Raw genomic sequence first — 13,337 nt, 5'->3', positions numbered from 1 at the left:
CCTGTGTGGAGTTTGCATGTTCTCCCCGGGCCTGCGTGGGTTTTCTCCAGGTGCTCCGGTTTCCTCCCACATTCCAAAAACATGCGTGGCAGGCTGATTGAACACTCTAAAAATTGTCCCTAGGTGTGAGTGTGAGCGTGGATGGTTGTTCGTCTCTGTGTGCCCTGCGATTGGCTGGCAACCGATTCAGGGTGTCCCCCGCCTACTGCCCGAAGACAGCTGGGATGGGCTCCAGCACCCCCCGCGACCCTGGTGAGGATCAAGCGGCTCGGAAGATGAATGAATGAATGAATGAATGAATAAACAGTAAGACGAATCGGTAATAAAGGCGGTATAAAGCACCAAGCAGTAAAATCAAGAACAAATCTAAGTCATGCTGAGTCCAACGCCAAAGAATACAAGTGAGTCGTATCAATGTGTCACGTCTGTTGCAACTGGAGCAAACGATGACTTGCCTAGCTTGCGTAACAGAGTCTAATTTCTAGCTTTAATTTTATTTTGAAACAAACAAATCAAGTCAAGTCAAGAGTATTTCTCGAGCACTTTCAAGCAGCCATCGCTGCATACAAAGTGCTGTACATGGAGCGATTTAACATGCACAATAAACAGTAAGACAAATCGATAATAAAGGCGGTAGAAAGCACCAAGCAGTAAAATCAAGAACAAATGTGTTTGGAATGAACAAAACGACGCTGTCACGTGAGGAGCAGAATCAGGACCCAGAAGCAGACATGACACGCGAGTAAAAGTTTTTGGCGATGAAAATATAACAAAGTAACTACAGAGAGCAGAGCTGGATGCAGAAGACACGGAAGAGAGCCGACGTTCGGCTCGAAAGCCCGTCGCACTGACAACGTGTCACTGACTAATCCAATTTTAAATACTGGAAGACAGAATTAAAGGGAAAATAATAAAGGACCGTCGCAACTGCAGAGTGATTGACACATCAAGCAACAACCAGGCACAACATAAATATTAAATCCACCATTTTTCTTTCCCTTTGGAGTCAAAAGTCCTTTTTTTTTTCCATTACAAAATACGGGTTTGGCTCGCATACCACAACAACAACAAAACTGTCTATTATTTGTTATTGTTGTTGTTGTTGTTTGCATGCTGCATCTTGATCCATCAGCCGCAGTGGCTGACCTGCATGCAGCAAACGCACGGCATCAAACGGAGGTGAGCCGAGATCTCAGTGATGAGACCGACCCCCCCCCAAAAAAAACCGAGACGGTGCTGCCCCGAAGCTCATCCCGAGATTACACCTGATTGGCCGAGGCGGTCGCAGCAATTATTTCAATTCCCTTCAGATTTGTATCGTCAAATGGAGAGGCCCGAGCGACGCGACTTCCTTCCTCCGCGACAAGTTCCAAGGGAACTCGCAGGAAATGGGAATCAGATGGCGATTAGAACGTCGCGAGGGCCTGCGGTTGCACCTCGCGGGTGCCGGTGACCTGCGGACATGGGGGAAATCCGCCCAATGCGGCGAAAACGCCTTCTACAAAAGAACTCGTCTTTGTATTGGCCTTTTTTGTATTGACTTAGATTTGTTCTTGATTTTACCGTTTGGTGCTTTCTACCGCCTTTATTAGAGATTTGTCTTACTGTTTATTGTGCATGTTAAATCGCTCCATGTACAGCACTTTGTATGCAGCGATGGCTGTTTGAAAGTGCTCGAAAAATACTCTTGACTTGACTTGACTTTTTTTGGACATGAGCGTGCTCAATGTCTTGATGGAAACATATTGTTGTTTGTAAAGATGAATTGACATTTCGCTTAATTTCAATTCACCTGCAAATAGCGTCAAGGCTCCACCGTGCCTCCGAAACGCTTTACCTCGTCTCTCCTTACATTCCATATCATGGAATGCTTTCAGTGAGTGATCCTGACAGGAGTAAATAAAGATGAATGGGCCCTAATTCCAAACTCTTGGGATTCTTCAAGTGTTCAACCCCCCCAGCCCCCCCCTCCCCCCAGTGGCGTGAAAACCCAAGCGAGGCGGTTGGCCCAAGAGCGCTAAATGATGAAACGTGTCGGAACAAGACAGATATTTTTGAGCAGCGCATTTTTTTTCCTCCTCTGTTGGAGACGAACGGCTGACTGTTTGGACCAAACACACACACACACACACACACACGCACGCACACACACACACACACACACACACACACACACACACACACACACACACACACGAGTATGCGAGCATATGTTCAAGCGTACACTTACACACGCGAGTGTAATCACACATTCAGTCTTGTATTCATGTTTGCTCATGCATGCAAAAGGGCAAAGAAAAAAAACCTCACCCCCCCTGCCCCCACCCACCGCCACACACACACACACACACACACACACACACACACTCATCCGTACCCAGCACCTATTTTGTTTACAAAACCCTTTGACAGAAATCAAAAGGAATGGATCCAGGTGGCAAGGTGCTTTGAGACCTGATCGAGACGTGCGTTGCGAAGACACTCGAGTTACTTGACCTCGAGTGTCTCATCCCAGCAACAGCGCACACAGTTACTCCCCCCTCCCGCCCCCCCCACAAACAGGTGCCAAGTCGGCATCGTGCGCCACGTAGCACGCAGGGCGTCAAATTTAAGGCCCATGAGCCAAAGACGACCCTGACGTCATATTTTATTTTTTTTTTAGAATTTATCTGTCCCGTTAACGCTCGGCACCATTTTTACGTGACGGCAGTTCAAAATTAGCCATAAAAAAGAACCGAAGGCCGAACTGAGGCAAGCGGACGTTTCTTCTTTGTGGAAGCTATTTCGCTAGCCCCAAGTGAGAATTGGAAACCACGTCAAGTGTTTCAATGACGTATCGTCACAAAGATTTAGCCTGAGAAGTCCTGGGAAGAAGCGAGTTCAATCTCAAGACGAATCAAATTCAAGCTTCGGAAAGAAAAGAAACGCAGCTCAAGTCTTGAATCTCGTCGACCCGAACCAGGTGATTTTCTTCCCAGTTGCGCGCATCCGATATCGTGTTTGATGAGGGCACGTGGTCCCAAACTGCCACCAAAGTCAAGCACCCGGCTGAAAACGTCTCGTTTGTTTATAGAGCTGAGGGACACGCTTTCAAAATCTACGATTCCTAAGCACAACGTACATTTGGAGGCCACGCCGAGCGACGCGGCTCCTCCTCGGACGCATGGCGGGACGCGGCGAAGAGCAGCGGTTGTGCACTGTAAACATGCTGAGATAAGAGCTTTTATCGCCGTTCCATCTCCCGCATCTGCCACGGGCTCACGCTCCTTCTCCCTTGCGTGTCTCCTTTTGTGTGTATTGTGATCGCCTTCACGTGCCAGTTTTGCGCAGCGGTGGTTGCGTCAGCACAACGGTTGCCTGCGTCGTGGAAGTCACGCACATTTAAACTCGCTCACCCACTTTTTTTTTTTTTTTTACTCAATGCCGGAGAGGCAGGTGCGTTTTCGCTGGCAACGTCACACCAAAAAAAAAAAAAAAAGGGAGAAGATGCTTGTTTTGGACCTTCATGCTTCATGAAGCTTCATATTTGCTGTAGCCGCAAACGCATCACGAGATCAAAAACACGGAGCGCTTTATTCAAATATGTCCGACTGGTTCGAGGAACAACGCGCCCAAATGTACACAAACGCAGCCTGAGGACATTCATTCTTCACCTTGTTCTTCCTTCATTCAACATTTCTGTCTGCAGTTCAAATCAAATGAGTTTTTCTCTCCGGGTTTGAAATGAATTAGTCGAAATAATTGTACCAGAAACAAAGACTAAACAATTGACGCAACATACATCTGAATATTTTTTTTTTCTATCGTGGACAAAGACATGCTGGTAAGTGCAAACGGTCGAATACGATCAATTTTGGTGTTGGATCACTTTCATTTTCACCAAAAAAAGTATTTAAAAAAAATCAGAAGTTGTTAGCCGTCAACAGTTCGCAATTCCAGCATGCGATCAGAGCTGTTGCGATATTTCTTTTTTTTTTTTAACTATTACTAATACTTTCATTCACCGATGGCGCTGGCAAAGAACGGGAATCTGGAGCGCCGGGAGACGTATTTTAAAATGTCACACGTCAGCTACGACAGGGATGTTCCTGCAAAAGTGCATCCCGTGCCTCTGTTTCAGGTCTCCCACGTAAGGTAGGCATTCATTTCCTTTTCACAAACTCTTGCATCTACTATATTTTTCTCTTTCGTTCCTAGCCGTTATGCTGGTCGTTGGGCACTCCTGATGTCCGACACGAGATTGAGGGCCTGATGAACGAATGCATTGCGCATGCAAAAAAAAAAATAAAGTATATAAATATATAAAATATAATAATAAAAAATATAATAATAATAATAATAAATCTATATATATATATAGATTGCGCGTCGTCCCGCACACGGTCTGTCCTTCCGTCTATGCCTTTTCAAAACGTACCTACTTCACCGCGCCGCCACTGCGCCGCTCAGGCAGTGGCTCACTACGATCGCGTGGGCATCTTAGCGAAAAAATGTTGTCTACCCACAAGCATTGCAATGAAATTGTTAGTTATTTAGTAGAGCTAAACATCTCTTTATTTTCGCGATAAGCAATGAAGATGAACAAAAAGTTGAACCAAGCAACAACACTTTTGTGGGCCGAAGGCCCACCTTACCAGCCTTCCGCAGGAACTAGCTGATGAGTCGCCCGGAGGGCGGCGAACCAGATAGTAATATATAAAACAATAAAAACAATCAATGCTCATGCAAAGAGGTAAGACGAAATTCCAATGGATGATTTTGCGTCTTTAACTCATTCACTCCCAAAGACGTTTTTAAACGTCTTTTCAGACTTGGTCTAGAATTGGCTGGTACCGAATGAGTTAAGTAGCGCATCCAAAAGGCGGGTGCAGACAAGCAAGCAGAGTGGCATTGGACATTCCGGAAACCAAAAAAAGATTGCAACATACGCTCCAGTCAGCAATGACATTTCGGGTCATCTGAATGACTAAAGGAGCAGATGGAGCCGGACGGTCTCAAGAAGGTGTCATGCCAAAGCGCGCAGTGTGCACAATCCGTTACGCAACTTGGCGCCCTGCATTTGTGATCGTTCGTGAATAGGGGCACGGGAAACACACCCAGGAAAAAATGCGGCGAATCTCAAAAGGCAACCCCCCCCCCCTTCCCCTAGACAAACCCCATCCAAAACGCCATAAACTGCAACTTGGAAATCCTGTCACTGAAACTGAGACTTCCCACTTCTGGTGCGACTTTCCAACAAAATAGTATACCTGTCGGACATTAGTCCGCCGATACGGCAAACAATAACCCCGAGCACTAAAAGTAACCCTAAACTCGGGGTAGGCAAGACAGTGGCGGTCCTGCTCGTGTCCCTCCAGTCTCCGACCTCCAACCTAAAGCTAACCCTCACCCAAAACCGTCAAATCGCATCTTTGACCCCTCAACTCTTCTGGGATGACACCACCATGACACAACAACTGTAGTGACAACCTGGGACTTTTTTTTAACTTTTTTCTTTATCTGTATCCGAGGTGCAAAGTGTTACTTCCAGTTGCTGAAGTGTGTCCTTTTCCCACAGCGGGATGAGTGCATCTCCCTTTCCACACTCAGGCACGCACACACACACACACACACAAAAGCTGCGCTGCACGCTGCAAACAAGTCTGGACCAGCTTTTGTATCTCATCCTCCTCTCTGGATAAACACATGCAGGAAATGCGGTTTCACAACATACTGGAAGCATTTGCCGTCAAAGAGCTCCATTCAAAGCGGCTTTGGCTTTGCGTGTTTCGCTTGAGATTTTTCTCTTTTGCTGTGGCACCGGCGTAGACTTTTTTATTTGCCTGCTTTCGGACCTCCGAAATGCACAACTGAGATGTTTGACTTTGAACAGTCAATAACAGTGAGCAACACCAAAGTCATCATTCATCCGCCGCCTGTCTCTCATTAATTTGTCAGCGAGTCATTCTGAATCTCGTTAGATCGTAATCAACGGCGATGTTAATTTCAAGCACGTGATGGCGCCCCCCCCCCCCCCACGTACCCACACACGCCGATTTTTCTCCTCCCGCGACAAAGCGGCTCGGCTGCCTGAAAAACTGCCCCCTTACGAGCCATCGACAGACGGCAAGGAGTGAAACTTTAATCCGTCCCGAGTCGCTACCTCGACGACATTGTACGCTCATTTACATTAGACGGGACCTCCCCTCGCCCCCCAGCCGCCTCCCTCTCTCATAACAAGCTAATATCAGCTGAATTCTTGGGATGAAAAGTATCCTGTACCTCTCAGTCCTTGGGGTGGTTTGACCAAATCATATCACAATGCTTCACACTCCTGCTTGTTCCTCCTGATCATTTGAATGAGGTGTGTCAGGCAGGGAAAAACTGTAAAGCGAGCAAGACCGCGGCTTTCTCGGATCGCGGTTGCCTACCGCAGCAATAAAACAACATGCTTGCGTCTCTCTGGTATTTGTCCAGCCGGAGTCAAAGCACCTGAGGCCAAAGCTGAAATGGCGGCGTGCAGCTGTTTAGCGACTGACAGCCACGATAATGAGCTTTACCTTTAGTTGAACCGTGCAGACCCATGGCCGCTGGTACACACACACACACACACACACACACACATGCTCCCGAGCCCGGTGACTCGGAAGTGTCGTATATTAGTGTCCGGAGGTCAAAACTTTCTCGAAAGCAAGAGGATTGGAAGGCATCCACAAGCTAGGTCTAATGCTAACCCCGACGCTAAAGCTAACCAGACGTGGGTGGGCACAGACTACATTTACCCCATTCTACCATTCAAGCCTTTGGGATCAATCGCACGTGTCGCGACACACGTTACTTTTACGTTGGTGATTTTGTTCAGACGTAGCATGATTTTTACTCGGTTACATTGAGCTTTATTCCACTTGCTCCCTTGATTTGTGTACGTTCTCATCAAGTCTTTCCGTACAGTAAACTGCAACCCACCGCGGTTTTCCGGGTTGGAAGCAAGGTTTGACTCCATTTCATTCAGGAAATGGAGGCAGTTGGTCATCGTTCATTGACTTTTTTTTTTATGATAAGTCGTTTTTGTCAAGTTTTCCTTGCATTATATGGCTCTCAACAAAGTGCCCTTTGTTGACACGACAAGTCAAGTCAAGTCAAGAGTATTTCTCGAGCACTTTCAAACAGCCATGGCTGCATACAAAGTGCTGTACATGGAGCGATTTAACATACACAATAAACAGTAAGACGAATCGGTAATAAAGGCGGTAGAAAGCACCAAGCAGTAAAATCAAGAACAAATCTAAGTCATGCCGAGTCGTACGCCAAAGAATACAAGCGAGTTTTGAGGAGGGCAAGTCTTATTTCACTCTTCAATCGCTGTTGCCGTTGTCAACCACATTCATCCTTTTGTTTCCTTTTGTAGTAAATGTCAATACATGTGTGATTCTTTACACTTTTTTTTGTTGTCGTTTTAAAATGTTTGCTGACATCGTATTTTTTTTTTTGTTATACGAGCGTCTTGTTCACCTTGCCTTGTCAATAAATCTCTTTTCTAGAATATTCCTAATCCCTGGTTTTGGGCCCACATTTTTTTTTTTTTTTTTTTTTTTTTGCCTACACGCCAACACCTTAATTATGGCACAGTCACTCAAGTAGCCGCACCCAAGCCTCTGCAGCAACACACAGAATCAACGTTTTCCAGGTGAACAATGTTTATGAAAGGCAACAGAAACAAACAATGGAGGAAACAACTGCGTGTGGTTCTCAGCAGAGGCACAACATTGATGTCATCACATTCAAGTTTTTGACAATTAAATCACTTCCTACCTTAGTGGGAGACTTGACGCGGAGGCACTGATCCGGACGCTCTTTTGCAGCGTGTTAAATGAATGAATAAAACCTTCGTAGCACACGTGAAAATAAAATGCTTCCCCTGGCACTCCAGATTCGCTTCTTTTCTTTTCTTTTTTTTTTTTGCCAGTGCCATCGGTGAATTGCAGATGAAACATACTGAATGAGAAGGGGGGAAAATAGATAAATCGTACCAGCTCTGAGTGCAAGGTGCAATTACGGACTGATGACAGTTAACAACTTCCGGTGACGGAGGTCCTGTGCGACCGTAAATTAATGGTAACCTGCTTTTCTTTTTTTTTATTTTATTTTATTTTGTAGGTACTTTTTTTGCTAACGTAAAACTATTAGGAGGCGTAGGGTGCACGAACACCAAAATATATAAAATTAATAACACTCACACAGGCACGCAAATATTTTTTTTCTTAAATACCGCCCCCCCCCCCCCCCCCCCCGCTCTCCCCCTGCGGAAAAACTTGGTCCGCACCCCTGCCTTACACAGTCACTGTCAAAAGAATGTCCACGTTTCAGCCTGCACTCTCAAGAACTTGATGCTTGGTGCTTGATAAAACAATAATAATAATAATAATAATAATTTCGGACCGGTGAGCCTTTATTGTGCCGAAAGAAGGAAATACTTTTTTTTTTTTAAAGTTGCTGCGTACCATCCAGTGTGTCGCAAACAACAACAGCATCGTCAGAGCCGCAGAAGTGGATGACAAAGTTCGTTCAACAGGATTTGCACAGTTGCTATCTTATGACCAGCAGCGTGTCCGTAAATCCTTTGTTAACGACACAAGTCAACATGACCGATTTCAGATTTCAAGGTCTGCAGCGTGGTGACATACGACACAAGTGAACGGTGGTGAGCGTGACCCAAACTGCGCAGCTCTTGGAGCACTTGGAGTCTTGTGCTCGCTGTTATATTATGTTATATTATAATTATTTTTCTTATATAACCCAATTGTCATCATGACAGCTTGATTTGATTTATTTGATTGCTTTTATGCCTATATAATCATGGCCTAATTAATCACAGAACCGAAGCACTGGCTTTCCTAAAAGGAGACAGAGCACATGAATCATTGTTCACAATTTAAAGCAGTTACAGTCAGTGCGGAAGAAAAGAACAACAAAAGCATTTTCGCTCGTGGAGCCAGCACTCCAGACAGGGTGCAGATTCATGGATGTGGTGCAAGCAGCAAACCTGGCGGCAGGTGTTTTGCTCCAGTGGTCGTCGGGAACATGTGTGAGGTCCCCATGAGGATAGAGTCAGATGCAGACAGATCAATAATCCCCCCCCCCCTGACCCCTCCCCGATAATCTCTGATCCTAACGCAGTTGACATTGATAGATAGATAGACAGAAAGATAGATAGATAGATGTCTATATATATAGATAGATATAGCATGTCAGAATAAATAAAGGGAATTGTTTTATTTTGTTGTCAACACAAAAACAATCTGTCAATTTTCATGGACGATTAAATAGATTGAAAATTATTTAATCATGGGCGTGTGAAATTCTGAAATTTTTACATTGATAAATGATTAATTAGTTATCAAAAATAATTATCGACTAATTTTATTTGATGCGGCCAACTTGGGTACTTGTCGATGACATTTTTGGGTGACAGTATATCTTATTTTATTTTATTCGACTGACTTTTTTGATACATAGACGTGTTGTTTTTTTATTATAATTGCTGTTATTATTCTTTCCGTTTTGATTTTGGCTGCTTGAGTCCCGATGGAGTCACTCCCCACGCCCTCGGATATAAAAACAGCCTGGTGGAGGTCTTCCTTTTTTGTCCAGTTTAAATAAGGTACTTGTGGATGCTGAGATGAGGCGGGCCCGCCTGGCAGACGATGATGTCACGTTTGACAGCATCCTGGCAGGAAGATGACGCACACGGCGAGGAGGCCTGCAAAGAGACGCGCATTCCCTGAGAACCCACAACATCTGTTGTCTGTGCGCAGAGGAGGAGAGCGAGAGCCGAGGGGGGTCCGGTGCTTCACTTGGCCACTAATTTGTTGGAGAAAAGAAATGACCCCCAGCACCCCACCCCCCTCTCAGCTCCCTTCAAACAAATGCCCCGATTCCCCTCCTTTTGAAGCCCCTCCAGACTCCAGACTCATTCTTGTAATTTAGATTAATTTCTTCCACAGTTTCCTCTGGGATTAGGCTGCGAACCCATTTAGAAAGCCCACCCCCACCCACCCAAACCCCAACAGCGCAGCCCATCCCCTCGCACCTTCCTCACCACAATCACAACAGTTCCTTTTTTTTTCCCCCCACCCGAGCCCACACTGATACCCCCTGGCATTCATGTGACTAGTCAGTGACGTTGCCAGTGATGGCATTCGGATTGGACAACGTCATTATCCGTAGAGCTTCGCCGTGGCGTGACATGTAATGTTTGGATGATTTTTTTTTTCAATCATTTTTGAAAATAGAAAGAACAGCAAAAGTCATGAAATGTAGACAATGGAGGAGAATCTTAATCATAATGCCCATCACTTTACATTGCTGGCATGGAATAGTGCTTAAAAAAAGTTTACACAACCGTGGTGAAATTATTTACAACAAAAAAAAACACCCCATTAAATTACAACATAAATTAGGAAAAATTTACATCCGGGGCAAGCTAGCAGGGCTAAAATTCTGTTTTGGAATTGAATATTCACAGTAACTGCACTTGCTCACAACAGACATACAAGCACACACGAACTTAACGAAATTAAACTCATCAATAGGTTGATTTTCGCCGAAAGAACGAGATCCCGGTTACAAGCGGCCGAAATGAGTTTTCTCCGCAGGGTGTCCGGGCTCTCCCTTAGAGATAAGGTGAGAAGCTCGGTCATCCGGGAGGGCCTTTGAGTCGAGCCGCTTCTCCTCCACATCGAGAGGAGCCAGATGAGGTGGCTTGGGCATCTGATTCGGATGCCTCCTGAGCGCCTCCCCGGTGAGGTGTTCCGGTCATGTCCCACTGGGAGGAGACCCCGAGGAAGACCCAGGACACGCTGGAGAGACTATGTCACCCAGCTGGCCTGGGAACGACTCGGGATCCCCCGGGGAGAGCTGGAAGAAGTAGCTAGGGAGGGGGAAGTCTGGGCTTCCCTGCTAAAGCTGTTGCCCCCGCGACCCGGCCCCAGATAAGCGGTAGATGATGGATGGATGGATGGATGAATAGGTTAATTTTTTTAACTTTTAACTTTTTTTAATTTACTTTTTTTTGAAATACTAAACCGATGAACATGAACGTGATGACATGTTATGGAAAAGTGACTTTTTAATTGTATACAAATTTTGGGTGCCTTCAACCCAGTTGAGTATGAAAAAAAAAATGCCACAGAGTAAATATAATATAATGTCTGTCTTCCCATTCTTCAAAATGTGTCGCGGGCATGTGCTTCAGAATATCAAATTGACATGAAAAACGACGCCCGCGGCAAATCTCTCCACCCATGACTCAGAGGTTCGGTCGGGTGAAGATCCTCCATTTTCAAGCTGACGCCAGACGGCGGGTGAGCGATGTATCTGGATGCAGGCGTGGGATAGGTCACTCTAGTTGAAATGCCAGATTTTTGTGGATTAAAAAGAATCGAGCCAAGATGAAAATCATTTCGAAATTTGAATATCACTGTATTTACTTAATTTAGTACAACTAAAAGTTTTTTTTTTTTAACTAGTGAGGACAAAACGCCGACTCGCACATGAACATTAAGATAGATATCAAGCGGACATAACAGATCCTGAAAGTCTTACCATAAGGTAAGGAAGAGCCGAGCGAGCGCAGACGCCAGGTGTTTCACCTGTGAGTCATGTTGCGGGGGCAGACAGGACGACTCCGAGGGGAAAGTCACAGCTGGAACAACGGCAAGCACAGGAAGCGCAAATATAACTCCAGAATTTCTCTTTTGGAGACGCCACTGCGGAATGTCTCAGAGTTGGAAAAGTTCCATTTTGAAAAGGAACTGAATGCATGACGTGTGTTGCTTCCGAGCAAACAATGTGACATTTAGTCAGGCTTGTCAGCTGTGCCTTCATGGTGAATTGAGAAAAAAAAAAAAAAAATTCAAACAACCCAACGGTGTCATGTGCTACGGCCTCCCTAACGAGGAGGATCACTCGGTTTCACAATAAGAGAGAGATTCTTTTGTATGACGAGTAAATGTGACGGCAAAACTCCACAAGTCTGCGCTTGCTCGCGCTGCTTTTTTGTTTGTTTTTTTTCCAAGTCTTCGTTTTATTGGGTGAGTCACAGTCCAATCATTCCCACAGCGCACACCTTCTTGCAAGAATTTGGAAAAATGAATGATGAGGAATGGGGTGTGGGTGTGTGGGGTAGGGGGGTGCGGGGGGGGTGTAAACAGGTGCACGTTGCACAATGGTTAATTTCATTTTTATTTTCAGTTAGATACATGAGGAATTAAAAAAAAAAAAACGGAAAGAGTCGGGAGAGTACTCGATCGCTACTTTGGGGGTTTGGTTCTTGCGGCTCCAATCTGTGCCGGAGTTTTGTGACCATAATTTCTCAAAAAGGAATAAAGAGTGAAAAATATTTGGAGTCCCAAATGTTTGGTATATTTTTTAATGTACTGTAATGTAATGGGGCGGCCCGGTAGGCCAGTGGTTAGCACGTCGGCTTCACAGTGCAGAGGTACCGGGTTCGATTCCAGCTCCGGCCTCCCTGTGCGGAGTTTGGATGTTCTCCCCGGGCCTGCGTGGGTTTTCTCCGGGTGCTCCGGTTTCCTCCCACATTCCAAAAATATGCATGGCAGGCTGATTGGACGTTCTAAATTGTCCCTAGGTGTGAGTGTGAGTGCGAATGGTCGTTCGTTTCTGTGTGCCCTGTGATTGGCTGGCAACTGATTCAGGGTGTCCCCCGCCTACTGCCGGAAGACAGCTGGGATAGGCTCCAGCACCCCCCGCGACCCTGGTGAGGATCAAGCAGCTCGGAAGATGAATGAATGAATGAATGAATGAATGAATGTAATGTAATGGATGAAAAACCAAGACTATTTCTATTCCAAAACAAATTAAATGTAATCGAATTTCAGCAGGTCAAGGGAGACCAAGAACTACTGTGGCATGTTGTATTTACAGTGAATATTATTTACATCTCAATCTGTCAGTCTCTCGATGTCTATCTACACTTCTTTCTCTATCTCGAGTGCTCGATCTATATCGACCGCATCTCTCTCTATTTGTATATCTATGAAATGCTTCTCAGGCAAGCAGAAATGGGCTCCACGTCCACCCAACTTGCATGTTATCGCTATCAACTCTTTTACTTAGTACAAGTTGATTGGCCATCGGTCTTGTAGTGGTTCGCTTAGCTGACTTGCTGAGTGGAGCTGGCGTGCGATCACTCAGCCAAGTGCCGATAGGTTCACTCACTCAGTCACCCAGAAAACTTATCGAGAGAGCTTTGCTCACTTGTTGAGCTCAACCGGTCATCAAAGGGAGGCCTCCCCACCCACCACTTCCACCGATACTTACCGTACGTCGTCGTCTTC

Source organism: Hippocampus zosterae, chromosome 9 (assembly GCF_025434085.1).
Source record: "Hippocampus zosterae strain Florida chromosome 9, ASM2543408v3, whole genome shotgun sequence".
Classification (NCBI taxonomy): domain Eukaryota; kingdom Metazoa; phylum Chordata; class Actinopteri; order Syngnathiformes; family Syngnathidae; genus Hippocampus; species Hippocampus zosterae.
This window is presented reverse-complemented; position numbering follows the sequence as displayed.